This window comes from Procambarus clarkii, chromosome 91, assembly GCF_040958095.1.
Source record: "Procambarus clarkii isolate CNS0578487 chromosome 91, FALCON_Pclarkii_2.0, whole genome shotgun sequence".
NCBI lineage: Eukaryota > Metazoa > Arthropoda > Malacostraca > Decapoda > Cambaridae > Procambarus > Procambarus clarkii.
Window position 1 is genome coordinate 11,220,345 of NC_091240.1, and position 20,505 is coordinate 11,240,849.

The window sequence follows — 20,505 nt, forward strand, 5'->3', positions numbered from 1 at the left end:
TCCTGCTTGTCAGCTCTCATACTTGGTGCATTGCTTCAAATTCGTTCCACTTGTTTGCCACTTGCTACATACCACCACCAGTATTGCCTTACATTTGACTGACTTGGCAGCGTGTCCGACTCCCACCTGGCGGGCGTCTACCACCCTTCTTGTAGCGGGCGTCTACCACCCTTCTTGTAGCGGGCGTCTACCGCCCTTCTTGTAGCGGGCGTCTACCGCCCTTCTTGTAGCGGGCGTCTACCACCCTTCTTGTAGCGGGCGTCTACCACCCTTCTTGTAGCGGGCGTCTACCGCCCTTCTTGTAGCGGGCGTCTACCGCCCTTCTTGTGGCGGGCGTCTACCGCCCTTCTTGTAGCGGGCGTCTACCACCCTTCTTGTAGCGGGCGTCTACCGCCCTTCTTGTAGCGGGCGTCTACCACCCTTCTTGTAGCGGGCGTCTACCACCCTTCTTGTAGCGGGCGTCTACCGCCCTTCTTGTAGCGGGCGTCTACCACCCTTCTTGTACATGTTGCCCCATAATCTGAGTAGTCTGACGGTCGAATTCTTTGTCGAGTCTGGCCTTAAAGTTATGGATGGAGGTGGCTTCCACAGCTCGTTTCAGTGCAATCCACCCGAGGGTGCACTACGGGCTCACCATAGCCCGTGCTACTTTGAACTTTTGTTCAGAGTTGATGAATCTAAATTAAGGTGCGAGTATTTTCTCGCATTGCTTACACCTATTTGCGTTCCTAGCTTCTAATTATGTCTGCTCTATCTACTTTTTCTGGCTTTAAAGTGGCTTTCCTTGTCCCCCCTTATCAATCCCGCTCAGTATCTTGGCCCCACTGTTTCATCTCTCCTCCAGGGATGTAAGGTCTAGTTCCCTTAACCTATCCTCATATCTTAACAGTGTGGGTATACTCGACTAGTTGTGTTTGTGGGGGTTGAGTTTTGGCTCTGTCTCTCTGTATCTCTCGCGTTCGTACGTTCTCGCGCGTACGTACATACGTACGTACGTGTGTACATGTAGTGCGTACGCGTATGCTGTGTTTGTGTTGAGGGGTGGGGGGAAGTGGAGTGATGGATGGGTTGTACTTAATTAATATGTATACGCTTAGAACACGTGGGTAGGGGTGAGTGAGGTGCAGTGTAAAGAGGGGAGTGGCGCGCCTCTATATTGGATAGTAACCTTTCTCTTGGGTCATCGAGCGGGCGGTAGCTCTTGTGTACAAGGGTATCCTGATTGAATGTTAAAGTTCACATTTGACCAGCAGGAATTTAAATTATTGAACAGAATTAATGACAGCATGATGGTCGAGATCCTCTCGAGTAGAGTATATACTGTAGACTGAAAGCGGTTTCCCTGGAAGTTTACGGGCTGAGAAGCCTTCCAAAACACCTTTGCAGTTGGATCTAAAGGCTGTACAGCTTTGACATTATGACGTCGTCACGTCACGGACACGCTCAACATTTTGTGTTTATTAAATTGAAATAAGTTTATTGAGGTAAAATACACACAAAGGTATGAGGTAGCTCAAGCTATTCTCTCCCCGTTCACTACAACGTGTTCACACATATATAGACACACATCACAAACAATAAACATATTACCGAACATTCTGAGAGACAAACATACATTTGCTCCTTTGTTAGATTTGTTTATTAATTTAAAGAGTAGTGATGACGTAGAGGGGCACATACTCTTCTCAGGTCTTAGACTATATTGGAATTTAGGGGGTATGGAGGCTAGGCAAGGCTGGTGTGCCCGGGTGACCAGTAGTGATGACACATCACTGGGGCACAGGAGAGGGTAACACCCAGGGTATTGTGGTGATGTGAGGCCGGACATTTGGCTCTTTTAGACCCCCATATAAATGCGTCTGTCGACCGCTGGATGCAATGGAGTCGAGGACGGGTTGAATATTCCCGCCAAATCGTTTAACAATCAGGTACCCATTTTACTGTTGGGGGAACAGAGGCTACACTTAAGGATTGGCGCCCAGTCAATCCTCCCCCGGCAAGGATACGAACCCAGTCCAAAGCTCTCGCGTAGCGCCGCCACTTACCACTAGGCCAGGCCACGGGGACTGGACTGACTCGGTATTTTTTTCTCTTGACTCAGGCTGGGTTAGTATGTGCTCGCGGCGGACGTGGTGGTGTCTAGCACTGTACCGTGTTTAATCTCCTGTGTAAATATTAATTGTACATATGGTAATATAACACAGTATATGTTAATTACAGACTAACCTACTGTACTTGGTTTGTTATTTTCGTACGCGTGATTAAATAAAGTACTGTACTGATAATTTAATTTCTTATTCTCGCTCATCCAGGCATAAACTGTGGAAACGTTATTTTTTATTATTATTTTGCATAATGTTTCCGAATATACCTTGTGGATTATAATAACAAGTAGTTGAGTCCACCATGCAATGTGTAACATTTTCTCTATTGCTTGCTTGAGCTGCGTTTTCTTTTGTGAACTCTTACGCTGCCAAGGCAGTCTATAATAACTACACTTAGCATAGCATAGTATTTACAATCTTGTAAAGCCACTAGTACGCGCAGCGTTTCGGGCAGGTCCTTAATCTAACAGATAATTTTAAGTAGGTAAATTCTAGCAGAATTAATAAAATGATTAAAATGAGCAAAACCAAAAAGTACCTAACTTCATCTATTTAGTTTCCTACACTGAGCTTTAAATTTGCTCTGTACCTAGTGGTACCCAATCTCCTAATTTTTATGTAATATCAAACAACCTTATCATTGTGTTCATTGCTGTCTTCTTTTATGTGCTAGCCATATGCTGTATTGTGACTACCAATTTTTGTCAACTACCATTCAAGCTGTCATTGCAATCAATCTTATATTGTTTCTGCTGTATTGTGCCTACCAATTTGTTGTCAACTACCATTTTAAGCTGTCATTGCAATCAATCATAGCTACCTATGTGCTTTAATATACTGTACCTATAATTTTCTCTCATCTTTTTTTTTTTTCATTCCATGTAATCTGTTATCATTTTTTTGTCTATAAATTTTGCAAGTATTTACCTCCTTAAAATTTTCTTAGATTAAGGACCTGCCCGAAACGCTGCGCGTGCTAGTGGCTTTACAAGACTGTAATTACCATAATTGTATCCTCACATTCCTTATGTACATTCTTGTATATGCATAAATAAATAAATAAATAAATAGATTACAGATAAATTGCAAGAAAAAAATGAGATGAGAGAGATTAGTAAGTATATTAAAGCACATTGGTATGTTAAAGCTCTGATTGATTACATTGACAGCTTGATTGGTAATTTAAACAAGATTAATAGACACCATACAGCAGATTGACAGCACATATAAGAAAACAGCAATGATCACAATGGTAAAGATGTTCAGATTGGATACATAAAGATTGGGAGATTGGGTAGCAATAGATACAGTACAATTTTAAAGCAAAAAGTAAAATTATGAAGGTGAAATTAGGTACGTTTTAGTATCGTTTTTAAATGACGCAAAAGTTGGACTGGACTTGACTCATATCCGCGCCCTCGCTCCCTGTCCCCGCCAAAACAAATTATTAGAATAATAATAATAATATCCACACTTGGACTTGTTTGTTTTGTGTTTTAACCTTTCATACCTTTTTTACCCGCTGAAGCCGTTAATGACAAAACTTAAGCCGCCGGCATCCTGTCCAGGGGCTAGATTCACGAAGAAGTTACGCAAACACTTACGAACCTGTACATCTTTTCTCAATCTTTACCTGCTTTGTTTACAATTATTAAACAGTTAATGAGCTCCGAAACACCAGGAGGCTGTTTATAACAATAACAACAGTTGATTGCCAAGTTTTTCTTGCTTGTAAACTGTTTAATAAATGTAACCAAAGCCGTCGAATTGACGAAAGATGTACACGTTCGTAAGTACATGCGAAACTGCTTCGTGAATCTGGCCCCTGGTGGAGGCCACTAGTGTTACTGGTGGATACGGATAGCATGCCAGTGTGCTACATTCGTAAAGTGAAATGTTAAGCCAAACGTTAGATAACAGGAGTAAAGTTGTGCATGAGAGAAAACGGCAGTTACTTTAATGGGACTATTATAATTTTGTTTATCAAGTGTTTACTAGAATAATTAAATATCACATGTAAATAGTTACGTTTAATAAAGTGAAAGAAACAGAAATGATTGTCAATTCATGTTTTTATAGTGTGATCTTTCACAACATTAAGAACGTGTTACCTGTTTACCTGTTTAGCTAAATTAATTTTGAGGTTGTTTCTGAGCCTATTATGTGCCTCTAACCTTTACCACAGGTGTGTACCCACAGGTACAAAATGAATTAATAAAATACAAAATTGAGAACGCAAGTTTATTTTCAAGAAGTGTACAGGTAGAGTACTGATGCTGTGTATTTGATGGGTTACAGAAGGTCAGGGAACGGGGGGGGGGGGAGGCAGGTGAGCGGTATATACCTGGCTGACTTGTGCGGACTGACACACCGCTCCTGTGCCAGGTAAGTTACGGGCTCACCATAGCCCGTGCTACTTGGAACTTGTTCCAGTAGCTGAATCTATAACAACAACAACATGCAGACAGATTTTTAGTATGGGGTATTCTTGCCCGTGCCACCTCGTGTAGACTTAATCTTCATCAGTTAATGACTTGATTTATTTCATACCGGAAAAGGAAAGTTAAGTTGGAACAGGAACAAAGGTAAAGGGGAAACATTTATCAGTAGTGTGTGTGTGTTGCCGCGAGACAGTCTTGTCACGGGTAACTAACTAGTCGACTGCGTCTTGAGGGTCTTAGCCACTGTTGGTGCGACACATGAATCGTCGCACACATGCTTCCTGGACGCTTTATGCTTCTCCGTTTGAAGGTCAGGAGATGACCTTCTCCCGCGAGAGAGCGGGTAACTGCATATTGTCTGGTTAGTGCAAAGTTATTAGCTCTATTGTGTGAAGGGAGTCCAGTGTTATTGAGGCAAGTGGAGAAGACTGGCTGTGGTGTCCCTTAACTTCTGGGGATGATTCCTCCCTCCATGGTCGATCTACTGACCTGCCTCAGGATGCAACCATACAACAGTTGCCTAACTCCTGGGTACCTGTTTACTGCTAGGTGACGAGAGGCATTGGGGGGAAGGAAACGTGCCCAACCATTTCTCTTCTGCCTGGGGATCGAACTCAGGATCTGCAATTGTGAATCGATAACGTAGACCACTCTACTACAGGACATTCTCAAGCGGTGTGTCCTCTCGGTTCGTTGCTTACTGTGCGTTCCAGGCTGAGTTCTTTCTTCAGACATTCCTTGTTTTTACAGGTTGTCAGGTCTTGGGTGTCTCAGATAGTCGTCCAGTGTGACTCAAGCAGGCCGTCACTAGTCTTAATCCAGGTGTTTGGTGGAGGAAACGCGGGGGTTGGTAGCAGTGTGTGTGTCCCCACACACGACTTCTCTGTCGTGTGTGTATATCTGTGACCTTAACCTTGGCTTGTTACCGTCCCTAACTGTAAGGAAGCTACTGGGGAAGGTGGGTGGACGGAGTTCCAATCGTTAGTGTGTAATTAACAAACCTTCACCCAATAGATTGGGACATTTCGCTATTTTAACATAGCAGAAAAGTAAGGAGTGCAAAATAAGGGAGTGGAGGAGGAAGTTGCGTCATGGTGGAGCGACTGTGCACATGCGCAGCCAGGAGCCTCCCACCTCACCCACGCCTCTGACGGCCCAAAGTTTCCAGCCTGGTTCTTACGTTATATATCCTGGTCATATTTCAGTGTTTTCTACGCTCTAGATGCGAATTGCCCAAGTTCAAAACTCAGGTGACGGAATGAATGGAAGGGACGTTGTCTGCAGTTTCAGTTATCTACTTTGTTATTAATGAATACGGGAAAGGTTGGTGTGTCGGTAACACTTCATTGATGGGGTGCAAGAACGAACTGAGCATGCTAGTGAGAGCATCGGTTAGTGCCATTTACCTGGCGAATTTAAGTTTGTGTGTTTGTATTGCACTTAGTTGTGCTTGCGGGGGTCTCTACCTAGTCCGGAATCGAACCCGGCCCACAGGATTACGAGTCTCGTGCGCTATCCACTCAGCTATCAGAAAACTATAGCGTGTATGTGTGTGTATATTTATATAAACTGAAAACTCCACACCCCAGAAGGATGTGGAGTGGATGTGAAGGATTCATATATATATGAATGAGGTGATTTGATAAAATACTATGCCTAAGATTACCATTAGAGTGCCGGCGGGCTGGTGGGTAAATAGCCTCGGCTACCATCAGCTTTTGTCCGGTCGTGATGGTCGAGTGGATTAGGTGCCCTGTACACCAATTGCAAAATGCTCCTGACAGTATGGGTTCGAGTCACTTCTGGGGTGTGAGTTTTCAGTTGCATGTATGCCTGGGGACCATTCAGGCTTGTTCGCATATATATATATATATATAATATAATATAATTTAGCTAGTATATATTGACGTATTTTCGGCGTACCTCAGGCACTAGAGGTGTCTAGTGTGGCCGCTGTGGAATAACTGTAATTGAAACATTGCTCAGAGTTGTCAATTTAAAGTGTGGTGCGTTGTACCAATAATGGCAGACTTGGCCGTTCATGGTGACTCGGTTGTCCCCGAACTGGTTTGTGTTGGCTAGTACAGGAGCCGGGAGGTGACTGGCGGGACACTGATGGCAGAGGACATCAGGACATCATCTGGGTGTGGATGCCATCACCCAGCCGGATCCTCCCAACTTGTTTATAAGAACGTTTTGTTGACAGCGGATCCTTGTTTGTTTGCGTTCACGTTGAGTCTGAATTAGAGTGGGAGTAGTAGTAATAAAAGAAATATTAGTTTAAATCATAAATGTTGAAAATGAGGATTAATTTTTACATAGTGCGGTTTTAAGATTTGTCAGGGACACTTTGGATCCCGGCTGTTTAATGTAGCATAGCACTTGTGTTTATATTAGTAATGACAATAACATCACTAGGATACCAAGCTGACGGATTGAATGGTAGCGAGAGTAGCCTAAACCATCACAGGTGGAGAGTACCGGGGGTCTACTGGGTGTCGGGGGGGGGGGGGGGGGGGGTGAGCGCCGCCACACTCGCCTTCCCAGACTTGTTCAGTTTAGTGTCTTGTTTGTTGTCATGATGTGTATATTGCTTCTTGCAGGAGGTTATTGTAGTCAAGTGTGGTGAGAAGTGGTAGATGAGGCAACGGTGCTTCTGTGTAATGCCTGGTCCACCTGCCCGAAACGCTGCGCGTACTAGTGGCTTTACAAGAGTGCAATTACTGTACTATGCTATGTATTCTCACAAACCCAATGTACCTTCTTGTATATAAATAAATAAATAAATAAAAATAAATAATGCATGAGATAATGGTGAGAAAATCAGTAGGACCCATCAGGAGGATTCGAACCTGTGTAGTGAATATTTGGCCTCGTAGCTTATTGCACGACGAAAAAAAATGCACCCGGAGAAACTACATAACCAAAGCTAGTATATATTAAAGTGACGAGAGTGCATTTGTTGCTGGGGTCAAGCAGAAAAGTGTGATAAGTTGGTGGCAGCTCTTGTGGTCCCTGTCTGCAGCTCTGCAACTTTTAAATTTTCTGTAATTTTTTACTGTGAGGTTTTCAGGAGTAATGAGGGTGACGCCTGATGGAGCGGAAAGATGGGGGGGGGGGGGTACACCTTAGCTCCGGTGCTCAGATGTAGTCAACAGTCCGCCAAAAGGAAGATGAATGTGTACTGGAAGATCTACTGCACAGTGACGAAACTTGCTTTCAGCTAATAAATACGCTTACATAAGACGTGGGCTTTACTGGCTAGTGTCTTGAAAGTCTGGTATGTATTGACTGGCTGGTGTGAACACTTGAGGAAGCTGAGGATCCTCAAGTGTAGTTTGTGTGACTCGGCCGTCCAGGGGAATCATGGATTATCTGTTTGTGTAACTTTTATCTTCAATTTGAACCGTTTTTAAGATGGAATTTCTTGTGTGAAAGAGTATTGTGTTGAGACACGTGTGGTTATGGACCGTCTAGGTAAGAGTGAAGGCTTCCCTACACTCCCACAAGTTATTCCACCAGCTGCTCCCCGGGGCACCTCTCCACTTGTCTCCTATTACTCTCCCCCCTCCCCCCCCAGCTCTGCCAGGCTCGCCTGCTGCCTTTCAGGCCTACCTCCTCAACCTCTTCTCGTTATAGCACGTCGCATTTTGACTTATACTTAAGGGCAAAAATTGATGTACAAGAAAACAACCTGTACTCGGGGAGGAGATCCCCTCAAGGGAATGGAGTGGGAGCGATTACCTGATTAGTGTTATTATTTACTCTACCTATAGTTAGGTTATAGTGGGAGCCGGTGGCTGAGCGGACACAACACTGGATGCGTGAGCCTGTGGTCTCTGGTTCGTTCCCGGGCGCCGGCGAGAAACGATGGGCAGTTTTTTCACCCTGATGCCCCTTTTTTACGTAGCAGTAAATATGTACCTGGGTGTTAGTCAGCTGTCACGGGTTGTTTCCTGGGGGTGGAGGCCCTGGTCGTGGACCAGGCCGCGGGGACACTAAAGTCCCGAAATCATCTCAAGATAACCTCAAGAAGGTTAGGGTAAGGTTACTTGAGTTTAAGGTTTGGTTCGGTTAGGTTCAATTACATTGATACAGTGTGTTATCGATGATAATGTGAAATATGTAATTTGAAAACTATTTCAGTGTACCAGAGAATTCTGTTTACAGAAAAAACAAATTCTTAAAAGAAAACGTTTTCAGCATACACACTTCTTATTTTGTACCAACGATATTTAATACAATAAAGTTATGACGAGAATAATCTGTGTTTAGGACAAAGGTTCATGTGTCAGTTTACACGTAGACTATTACCGTAATATTCCTTCAGACCATCACAAATACCTAGATAACTATCCAGGTGGTTTGAAGGTGGGTGTGGTCGGTCATTGTAATGAATTTGGTCTGAGGACGGGTTCAGAAAATGGTAGCAGCTCCCGAAATTGACATAATGTCCCGTTTTCTGTTCGCGGGTCCTCTGGGTGGTTAGGACAGGGCACACTACAACAGTTTCTTGTGCTGGCTGGACGCATGAAGATCTCCATGATACACAAGCAGATTGTGAACGCACGAACATGCGTTCAAAATAAAAATGAATTTTGGAGAATTGATTTTTCAATTACCATCAACAGTGAAAAGAAACATAAGAAATGTCGAGAAAATTCGTGTTAGAATTATTAATCTTACTTTTTAGGTCATATTTAATATATATATATATATATATATATATATATATATATATATATATATATATATATATATATATATATATATATATATAATTTGTGTAATTTTAATTAATAATTGCAAATAGTTTGTGCATAGTTAAGACAACCCATCTTCCAGGCTGAGGCCGACCTCAAATTGGTCTGTTTTAACATATTATTTATTCTCGAATCTGTTTTCGGTTCTGTCAGAAGTTGTTTGTATTTTCTGTACGTTGGTGAATCATTAGTGGAAGTGTGATTCGAACACAAGGACTGAGCAAAGTCGCTGTTTGAAAAAAGTTCACATATAGTGAACTTCTATACAGCACTAGTGTTTCTCCGGGGTAAAACGCGCCTAGATTGGCTTGGCTAGATGCTGTAGCAAATTGATTTCAGTTGGCGTTAGTGATGAGCCGACACGTTCTCTTAAAATAACGTCACTTTTCGCTGGTATGCGCGCTAGGGCCAAAAATGGACGTAATTTGAAATAAAAGTCGGCTCACGAAAGTGACGTACTGTCCCGTTTTCTGTTTGAGTCCTCCGGCTTACTCGGTTAGGTTAGAAGAGGAAACATTCAATTAACGGTTTTCATAACGTTTTGAAAGCTTAAGAGAGCTTCCTGCCCTCCTAACCTATCAGAGAACACTAACTTACTGTTTTGGAAAAAAAATCAAATTTATTTTCAATAATTTTTAATTTTCAAATTAGGCTCATTTTCGGTCATACGAGCAAACTGCCAAATTCAGAGGTAATTTGTAAGAGGAGAAGTTGTCCACGAGCAGGATGCACCTGGGTGTTGCCACGCCGTAAGTCTTGTCACCATGATGCAGGGAGATAATACCCCTGCACCTCCCCCCCCCACCCCACCTCCCCCCCCACACACGCACACGCGCACACACACACACGCACCACCACCCCCCCACACACACACCACCTCCACAACCAACCCGTCCTCTCGCATTTTGACCTATACATACCCGTAAGACCAAAAAATTTACGTATTAACAATCACAATATTTAACCTGATGTCCCGTTTTCTACTCGTGGGCCTTCGGTTAGGTTAGGTTCGGGTAATTTAGTACATCAGTTTCGCGAGGTTGTGAAGGGTGGAGAGGACAGGGGGTGCATCGCTACACCAGCTCCCTCACTGGTATTACTCTCATACACCAAGCGCATCACCACAACTCAATTTCGAGAAAATTTACATTTATCTTGTGCGTGTAGTCCTTTTAGTATACGTGCCTAAATAATATATTTGTAAACAAGACAGCTATTTAGTTCGTGACTTACACTAACACAGGTGTGACAACCTAGTCTCGTTTTCTTTTGGAGTTTTTTTTGCATGCTATGAAGAAGAATTACATTAATGTTAATATTGGACTATAAATATGTGGATATAGTTTAATACGATACGTCAGTTATGCAGCTGAAGAATATTTACCAATCTGGATTATTTTACAATGTATACAGCAAATGATTGATATTGAAACTAAGACTTGGTTCTTAACAAGAAAGTTGTGATGTTACCTACTGGTGTAAATAATTATTTTGATAAAATAATAATTAAGAAATAAAGATTGATGAATAATTTTTTTATAATGACTTAAGCTTTATTTTCATGGGCGTATGTGTGTGAATATATATGTGTGTGTGTGTGTGTGTGTGTGTTTGTAAATATGTTTGTATGTGTAAATGTGTGTGCGTGTGTGTCAGTGTGTGTGTATGTGTACATAGTGTTTGTTAGGGAGAAGTGTAGAGAAGTAGGAAGCATAGAGAGAAGAGGGAGAAGCTGAAGCCAGAGAAGAGTTTTGCCCCCCCCCCCCACCTGTCACACATACAGGTCTTGACGACAATTAGGCTCCATTGTTACCCTCCCTCCCTCCGGTGGTGTGTGAGGAGGGGTGGCGTGTGGACACTGTTTTAGGGTTGGTTGGTGGAGGTGTAGTGCACGTGTTGTTGATGGCTGGGGGGAAGAGTGGTACAGAGTGGCGGAGGCGCTCTCTTGTGGGTCAGTGCCTCTGACCCTCTGTGCTTGTGTTTATCCTTCTGAATACGTATAGAGGGGGACGTGAGGCTCCTGCACCAGTGTGGGTCATGTCGAAATGGTCAGTGTGGTTTTTATATGATGCTATAACAAAGGGGTCGAAATGGTGGGTACAAAAACTTAGTGTGCGAGGTAGGCACTGTGTCAGGGCCACACCAGAGCCACACTAGGGCCACGAGTGAGCCACACAGAGGTAGGCACTGTGCCAGGGCCACACCAGGGCCACGAGTGAGCCACACATAAGTAGGCACTGTGTCAGGGCCACACCAGGGCCACGAGTGAGCCACACAGAGGTAGGCACTGTGCCAGGGCCACACCAGGGCCACGAGTGAGCCACACCAGGGCCACGAGTGAGCCACACAGAAGTAGGCACTGTGCCAGGGCCACACCAGGGCCACGAGTGAGCCACACAGAGGTAGGCACTGTGCCAGGGCCACACCAGAGCCACACCAGGGCCACGAGTGAGCCACACAAGGAACCGTCTGCCGCCACCATCGGCATGTAAGCATGATTCACCTGATGATTGGACGTCCGTATTAAGAGTTATGAACCGCTCATGATGCAATTAGTCAATTGTGAGGGCTTTGGCGCATGTACAGGGCGTCATTAGTGGACGTCCGTCATTACCCACCGTGCCCAGGGCAGGGGGCACTGCTTGCTGGTGTGTGTGCCCAGAGGCCGCTCCTCTCGGGCTGTGAGTGCCCTCGCCAAGAATTGTATTACTATTTATGTCGTATGACATATTTAATTATTTGTAATAATATTTTTACTGAACGTAATTATGCATGCGCTTAGTGTTTACTATGAAGACGTGCGTGTGGAGTGGTTGTGTGATGGCAGGCTATATGGTGGATATTAAGATTATATGGGCGTGTGTGTGTAGATTATAAGGGCGTGTGTATGTAGATTATAAGGGCGTGTGTATGTAGATTATAAGGGCGTGTGTATGTAGATTATAAGGGCGTGTGGATGTAGAATATAAGGGCGTGTGTATGTAGTTGGTATGAGCTCTGGCAACTGCTCTGGTGTCGTCAAGATCTGCCCCAACACAGGCTGCTGCCTTTATCTCTCGCAGTTAGTGTAAACAAGCACAGATGTGTGTGTGTGTGTGTTGAGAGGGGGCGTGTGAGTGGTGGACACATGCTCAAATATACAAGCTTGATTGGAATGTAATTAATACCCAGTAATTAACAGTAGCACATTGTTCTGAACGATAGGCGGTGTCTTTTATGACGAGTTGGCCAGCAAAGATGGAACGTGGTCAGAGATGAGCGCTGACATGAGGATGCCAGGATCTAATATTAACCACACGTGTACAAATACTCTAAACTTGAGATGCCTGTTCTCCCACACCCAGTGTCAAGACGACCCCTGAGGCACCCAGGTCACAGACGGTACACCACCCAGGTCACAGACGGTACACCACCCAGGTCAGAGACGGTACACCACCCAGGTCACAGACGGTACACCACCCAGGTCACAGACGGTACACCACCCAGGTCACAGAGGGTACACTAGCCAGGGCACAGAGGGTACACCACCCAGGTCAGAGACGGTACACCACCCAGGTCAGAGACGGTACACCACCCAGGTCACAGAGGGTACACCAGCCAGGTCAGAGACGGTACACCACCCAGGTCACAGAGGGTACACCACCCAGGTCACAGACGGTACACCACCCAGGTCACAGACGGTACACCACCCAGGTCAGAGACGGTACACCACCCAGGGCACAGAGGGTACACCACCCAGGTCACAGAGGGTACACCACCCAGGTCACAGAGGGTACACCACCCAGGTCAGAGACGGTACACCACCCAGGTCAGAGACGGTACACCACCCAGGTCACAGAGGGTACACCACCCAGGTCACAGAGGGTACACCACCCAGGTCACAGAGGGTACACCACCCAGGTCACAGAGAGTACACCACCCAGGTCACAGACGGTACACCACCCAGGTCACAGACGGTACACCACCCAGGTCACAGAGGGTACACCACCCAGGTCACAGAGGGTACACCACCCAGGTCACAGACGGTACACCACCCAGGTCAGAGACGGTACACCACCCAGGTCAGAGACGGTACACCCTACACCAAGAAGCAGCGGGTGATGTGTTAGGGAAGAACACACTACGAACACGTGTAGCCTGACAGTTGAGCAGGTGTTGGGTGAGGCGATACATGGCTGTATGAACACACTGCTCACCCATCAGTGGCGTGTGTTGGGGTGGGTGGGGGAGGTCTAGCTCTTCACTGCCCCGTCTATGGACCTTTATAACCCGTCCATTTTAAAATATCTACGTTCTTTGTTCTGTCTGCTCTCTTCAAGAGACTGTGGTAGGCCATCCCTGTCTAGCCCTTTCAGTATTTTGTATATATTGATATTGGCCTGTGTTCCTTCAGATGTAGCGTCGAGAGGTTGTTTCCTGAGGTCCACCCTTGTGGCTTCCCCACATTTCCTCCAGTCTATCTAATTGTGAAGGTTTGGTGGCCCTCAGTTACTAGCTTACATATGCAGGCGATGAGTCACAATAACGTGGCTGAAGTATGTTGACCAGACCACACACTAGAAGTTGAAGGGACGGCGACGTTTCGGTCCGTCCTGGACCATTCTCAAGTCGATGAGCTTACACATTTCAGCCTTCCAGTTATCCCAGATTGTCTCCATTATATACATCCTTTGTGTTTGGGGACAGTGTTAAAAGTTTGTGTGTGTGTCCATCACTGTAATGACACGTCTGTAATAACTGGTAAAACCCTCCAACACGTAGTTATAACCAGATGGGCATGACCCTGGGTACGTGTTGTGTTGCCCAATGACCACTGTTTTGTCCTGTGTCCATCACTGTAATGACACGTCTGTAGTAACTGGTGTAACCCTCCAACACGTAGTTATAACCAGATGGGCATGACCCTGGGTACGTGTTGTGTTGCCCAATGACCACTGTTTTGTCCTTGGGTTTGTGTGTGTCATCACTCAACAACGGTGACTCGACACCTGCAGCACACAGCTCGTCACCTAAGCAGTGTAAAAGCCACATGTAATAATGTTCAGTGTGAAGACCTACACCTCTCAAGACTTCACTAATGCAGGTGAAATACGGTTGACCAGTTCCCGAGAGTTTATCACTAGAGGCCACGCTGGATTTTAAGGTCCTGCGAGATGGGGACTTGTATTACCACTGCTGCCTTATTCAATCTTGTGTTGTTGATATCCTCAAAATGCATCCGGAGTCTGCCAGTGCAGACCGCTTATCACATGCCTCTGTATGACTAACCATCCTGTGTGATGGGGATTTTATAGCATCACCTAGTTAGCTTTTTTGACACACTGTACTCCACTTCATATAGTCTAGGGTAGCTGCACTAATGCAGATGTACCTCATAACTTAATAAAAAAAAAAAAAAAAAAAAAAGGATTTTAATACTGTAAGGAGGATAATTTTTAATATTGTTGATTACCTCTCTCACACACATATACATACACACACACACACACACACACACACACACACACACACACACACACACACACACACACACACACACACACACACACACACACACACACAGACTACACAACAAAAAAGAGAAGATTAAGAGGTATGCCACCAGACTGGTCCCAGAACTGAGAGGTATGAGTTATGAGGAAATGCTACAGGAGCTAAACCTTATGTCCCTGGAAGACAGAAGAGTAAGTGGTGACATGATCACCTACAAAATGTAAAGAGGAATTGACAGGGTGGACAAAGACAAACTATTTAACACGAGTGAAACGCGAACAAGGGGACACAGGTGGAAACTTCGTACCCAAATGAGGCACAAAGACGTTAGAATTTTTTTTCAGTGTCAGGGTAGTTAACAGATGGAATACATTAGGCTGTGATGTGGTGGAGGCTGACTCCATACACAGTTTCAAATGTAGATATGATAGAGCCCAGTAGGCTCAGGAATCTGTACACCAGTTGCTTGACAGTTGAGAGGCGGGACCAAAGAGCCAGAGCTCAACCCCCCGGAAGCACAACTAGGTGAGTACACACACATACCCACTGATACATGTATGTTATTTATGCAGTCAACATTCCTGGCACTGATAAGCCTCCAATATGCAGCTGTCATTAAGGCATCCTAAACCAGTAAAAACAGTTATGGAAAACTTTATGGTTTTTACTGGACATAAGATGTCTTGAATTAACTAAAAATTAATAATTCAGCGACTTTCTACGGGCAATTGGAATAGAGTGAGGAGCATGTGTTTTACAGGTAATAAAGGAAGGTAGCGGTGCGTGAGGGGCAGACACGCGCCGCACCCTCATTACCCGCACATAAAATCAATGAAGACGACCATATACGCTGCTCCTGCACCTTACTGGAAGTTTCCTCCCCCTTCTCCCCTCCCTCTTTCCTCCCGGATAAGCTAAATATATGTAACCTTGACTTTGGTGGGGTGGGGGGGGGGGGCCCCGCGGCGCTCTTCTGCTGTGTTGCCTTGACCGTAGGTCCTTCCTCCTGTCCTCCCCTCCCTTCCCCTCGCTCTCCTCCATGATTGCCGCCTTCCTATCACCCTTCCCCCTCTCTTTCCCTAACACACACACACACACACACACACACACACACACACACACACACACACACACACACACACACACACACACACACTCACTCACTCACTCACTCACTCATTATATATATATATATATCTCACAACAGAAAATTCCAAAATGCTTTTCACATATGCAAAACCAATTAAATGACCTGTAGCACTTACTAATGAAATATTAGTGTATAGAGGATGAGGAGGAAATATATGGCGTCCTTCAAGAAGAGGTCGACTAGTAAGGAGATAAGCATCAGGAGAGATGCTCGACTAGTAAGGAGATAAGCATCAGGAGAGATGCTCGACTAGTAAGGAGATAAGCATCAGGAGAGATGCTCGACTAGTAAGGAGATAAGCATCAGGAGAGATGCTCGCACTGAACACCATACATCTGCTGGTAACATGAAGCTTAGTCTTGAAAGCAGCAGTTAACAGGAAGACTTGGTAAGAATATAGTCACCAATACAAGACTTATTGGCCTATGCCAGACGGCTCCTCTTACACTACTGTCTTGACTCTCACTTTAAACCTCCCAGCGAGTATCCTTCTATGGTGTTACTTGCTAACTTGTTGCCTACATTTGCAGTCATGTTACTCCACTAGAGTTTGCTTGATCAAATTTAAACTTATATTGGATCCATAGTTTCATGTTCTTATCTTTGGTTGATATTTTTAGTGTCGTCTTCATATCCTCTTTAGTAAATCATGTGTATATTTAAGACATATCTTCCCCTTAATCTGCCGCTTTCCAAAGAGATTAAATCAAATTATATTATTATATATGGTTTCTTTATTGCCTTGAATAAGGTAGTAATTCCTGCAGACTGTGGCTAGCGTAATGCGATCTATCTGGATGAGAAGTGGTTCCAGGCGGTAAGGTGGAGGGGTGTGTGGCCGGGGCACCTCCCACGGCCCGCCCGTACACTGTCAATTTAAACTGTCCTTCTCCTAACCTAACAGACTAAACCAGAGGACCCAAAACTGAAAAAAGAGACAGTACGTCATTTTCGCGAGCCGCTTCCATTTTGAAATACGACAGTTTTTGGCCTTAGTAACGCATACGAGTGAAAAGCGACGTTGTTTGTAAGAGGAGAGGTTGGACAGGCACCACGCCTAGAGGCACCGAGCACCAGGTCTCTTCTGCCCCCCGTCCTTCACCTGCTTGCTACCGTCACATAAGATAAGGAGTAGGCCACATGTGATAAAGCACACCTCGGGTAATTACGAGGCGCGACAGCCAGGGGTGGTGGGGGGGGGGGGAGGATGAGGGGGGCCCTTACACCTGCGGCCCCAGAGCGGCCCTGAACCCCCCCTGACACTGCCAACCTTGTCACGCGCCTCCTCCAATGTTATGCTGGTGCTGATGACAGTATTATTATAGGATAAGTTGCAGCGATTGCAACACTCGCCGCCTTGTTCAATTTCTGTTTTGTTTTTCCGAGCGAGTTTCTTATATGGCTTTGTGTTATGGTGACTTGTACTTGTATGTGTGCACTGACACTTGTATTACGTACACACACTTTGTCATAGTCATCCCTCCTTTACTGTCGGTATCTCTCTCACCCCCTCCCCCCCCCCGCGGTGTGTACTAGCCTAGTTGTACTCCCCTAGTTGTGCTTGCGGGGGGGGGGGGGTGAGCTCTGGCTCGTTAGGCCCGCCTCTCAACTAATTCCCTTCCCTCCCCCCCCCCCACACACACACACACACACACACAGCGGGGAGCCGGTGGTAGGCGGTGGCCGAGCGGACAGGACGCTGGACACGTGATTCCTGTGGTCCAGGGATCGATCTCGGGACCCTATAACTACGAATACCGAGCGTTGACGGCGCTCGGGATTCGCGCGCGCGCGCGCGTGTGTGTGTGTGTGTGTGTATGTGTGTATTCGCCTATTTGTGCTTGTTTGTGTGTGCGTGCGTGTAGAGGAAGAGGGAGGATTACTTCACTGATAATAGGCGAAATTCTCTGAATGAATTGTTATCAGAGTTATCATGTTTCGTCGTCCGTGTCTCGAGGAAATTCCTCTTGAGAGAGTTATCTAAATCAATGGTTTTTCCAGACGATGTTGGGTGTTGCTTTACCTTATAGTGTAAGTGGTGGTAGAGGGTGACACGAGGCCCTCAGCCTGTGTTGTGTGGGGGGGGGGTGTTGCACCTGGTGGTGGTTGAGTGGTGGATGACACGAGGCCCTCATCCTGTGTTGTGTGGGGGGGGGGGGTGTTGCACCTGGTGGTGGTTGAGTGCTGGATGAGGTGGATGTGGTGTAATGGGATCACGGGAGTGCGGGTGACGGTGGTGTGGGGTGTGGGTACACAGGCGGCCCGGGGTGTGGGTACACAGGCGGCCCGGGGTGTGGGTACACACCAGGCTGTGTCATGTGCTTGACGCAACGCTCCCAAGCCCACTGCTTGCACCCCCCGACAGATGTGTACCCTGTGCGTGACGCAACACGTTCTCCTTAGTGACGCGTTCTCCATTCCGTAGTTTGAATGTGTCTTGGCACACACTTGCTGTGGACATTCATGCCTCTCGGTTCTTTCTGGCCCAAGGTTGGCTCTGTGTGTGTGTGTGTGAGCGTGTGTGTGTGTTGTGTTTGTGTGTGGTGTGTGTGTGGTGTGTGGTGTGTGTTTGTGTGTGAGCGTGTGTGTGTGTGTACTCACCTAGTTGTACTCACCTAGTTGTGTTTGCGGGGATTGAGCTCTGGCTCTTTGGTCCGGCCTCTCAACCGTCAATCAACAGGTGTACAGATTCATGAGCCTATCGGGCTCTGTCATATCTACACTTGAAACTGTGTATGGAGTCAGCCTCCACCACATCATTCCTCTTTTGTGTGTGTGTGTGTGTGTGTGTGTGTTAGGAGGGGGCTATTTGTAATCATAACTATAGAATAGATTCACTACACTATGCAGAGAACTCGCAGTAACGTGATATATCAATGAGGAAATCCACGGGAGCCGTGATGAGGATTCGAACCTATGCGCTGGATATACTCCCAGACACAGGCTCTAAACGACTACGCCACGACATGGTCAAAAGAATTGCCACCTTGGGTTGTGGTGAACCCACGAGGCTTCCCGAGGCTTCCACTGAAAGCGACCCAGGATTTTCACACAATTACCCCCATGCACTCTGACTGTACTTCTCTCTCTGACGGTCTCTGTCAATACACAGAAGTGACAGTAAGGTGATATATCAAACTCCACATGAGCCGTTGTAACGGGGTGGGGGGGGTATTAGTTCTGTAATTCGTATCTTCGTTCTCTCTCTCTCTCTCTCTCTCTCTCTCTCTCTCTCTCTCTCTCTCTCTCTCTCTCTCTCTCTCTCTCTACCCTCTCTCTCTCTCTCTACCCCTCTCTCTCTCTCTACCCCTCTCTCTCTCTCTCTCTCGGTCTCTCTACCCCCCTCTCTCTCTCTCTCTCTCTCTCTACGCCTCTCTCGCTCTCTCTCTCGCTCTCTCTACCCTCGCTCTCTCTCTCGCTCTCTCTCTCTCTCTCTCTCTCTCTCTCTCTCTCTCTCTCTCTCTACCCTCTATCTACCCTCTCTCTCTCTCCTCTCTCTCTACCCCTCTCTCTACTCCTCTCTCTCTACCCCTCTCTCTACCCGTATTCTACTTTAACTCTCTATACCAAGGGACCCCAAAACTTTTACTGATACTTCTTGTAGAATACATTATTATAACTTTAGTTTTAAAACTTTATATAAATTTTGGCGTAATTTGCCTTTATCTGCTAGTCAAAGTTGCTATGCAAAGGCTTGTCTTAAATAACAACTAAGTTTCTTTTTATTTGTGGCGATGTGTAGAGTGTTGAATTATAAGAGAAGTTACTGGCGCTGTCCTCAGGCATGAGGTGGCCGGCGTCTTAGTATCGCGCCTTATAACCACAATTACTGTTTGAGTAATGATGACCAGACCACACACTAAAAGTTGAAGAGACGACGACGTTTCGGTCCGTCCTGGACCATTCTCAAGTCGATTACTTCAGCCACGTTATTGTGACTCATCGCCTGTTTGAGTAATAATTATATCTTCATACTCGCCATTATTTTTGTCATTGACGTAATATATTGTCGACACACATGAGCTACCATCATTATTACATAGACAATGTGTGTTGATTAAAATCAACGTAGGAGTATATGATTGTCTTTGCTCCGTTTGGGTAATTTTCTGCTAAGTGCCTTGTCATAATGGTAGTGGAGGCGCGGGCAGATGTTACCAGTGGTGGCTTGTGGGTGTAGCAAGGCTATACCAGGAGTGACCAGGTGTAGAGCGGGGCTGGTCACTCCGCCGGGAGTAACCAGGTGTAGAGCTGTGCTGGTCGCTCCGCCGGGAGTGACCAGGTGTAGAGCGGGGCTGGTCACTCCGCCGGGAGTGACCAGGTGTAGAGCGGGGCTGGTCACTCCACCGGGAGTTGTGTGACCAGCTGACTGACCAACTTCAGTCATGCTGGAGAGCTGCGTGTGTTAAGTGAAACAGGGCGCACGGGACGCGTAGAGTTGCACGTCTGTGCTGCGCTCTGAGTGCCGTCACTCCACACCTGCCAATATGTGGTACCTGCAGCTTTGCATTTACTTCATTCACAAGAAGATATTGTCATAGTGTATGGAAAGT

At 45.9% G+C, this 20,505-nt stretch overlaps 2 protein-coding genes across 8 annotated transcripts in view; one reads left to right on the forward strand and one right to left on the reverse strand.

Moving 5' to 3' along the window:
- Positions 1–20,505, forward strand: part of LOC123774008 (modifier of mdg4) — a 96,428-nt gene that overhangs the window by 40,770 nt on the left and 35,153 nt on the right. The window lies entirely within an intron of this gene.
- The window catches only part of LOC123774009 (uncharacterized), a 61,160-nt gene that overhangs the window by 20,362 nt on the left and 20,293 nt on the right, over positions 1–20,505 (reverse strand). Inside the window, exon 2 of one of the 2 annotated variants that reach the window (XR_006774887.2) lies at positions 4,333–6,784. The exons of the other annotated variant lie outside the window; for it this stretch is intronic. The gene's annotated coding sequence lies outside the window, so the exon portion shown is untranslated. Of the gene's footprint in view, positions 1–4,332; positions 6,785–20,505 lie in introns of those variants that run through there. 2 annotated transcript variants of the gene reach the window in all.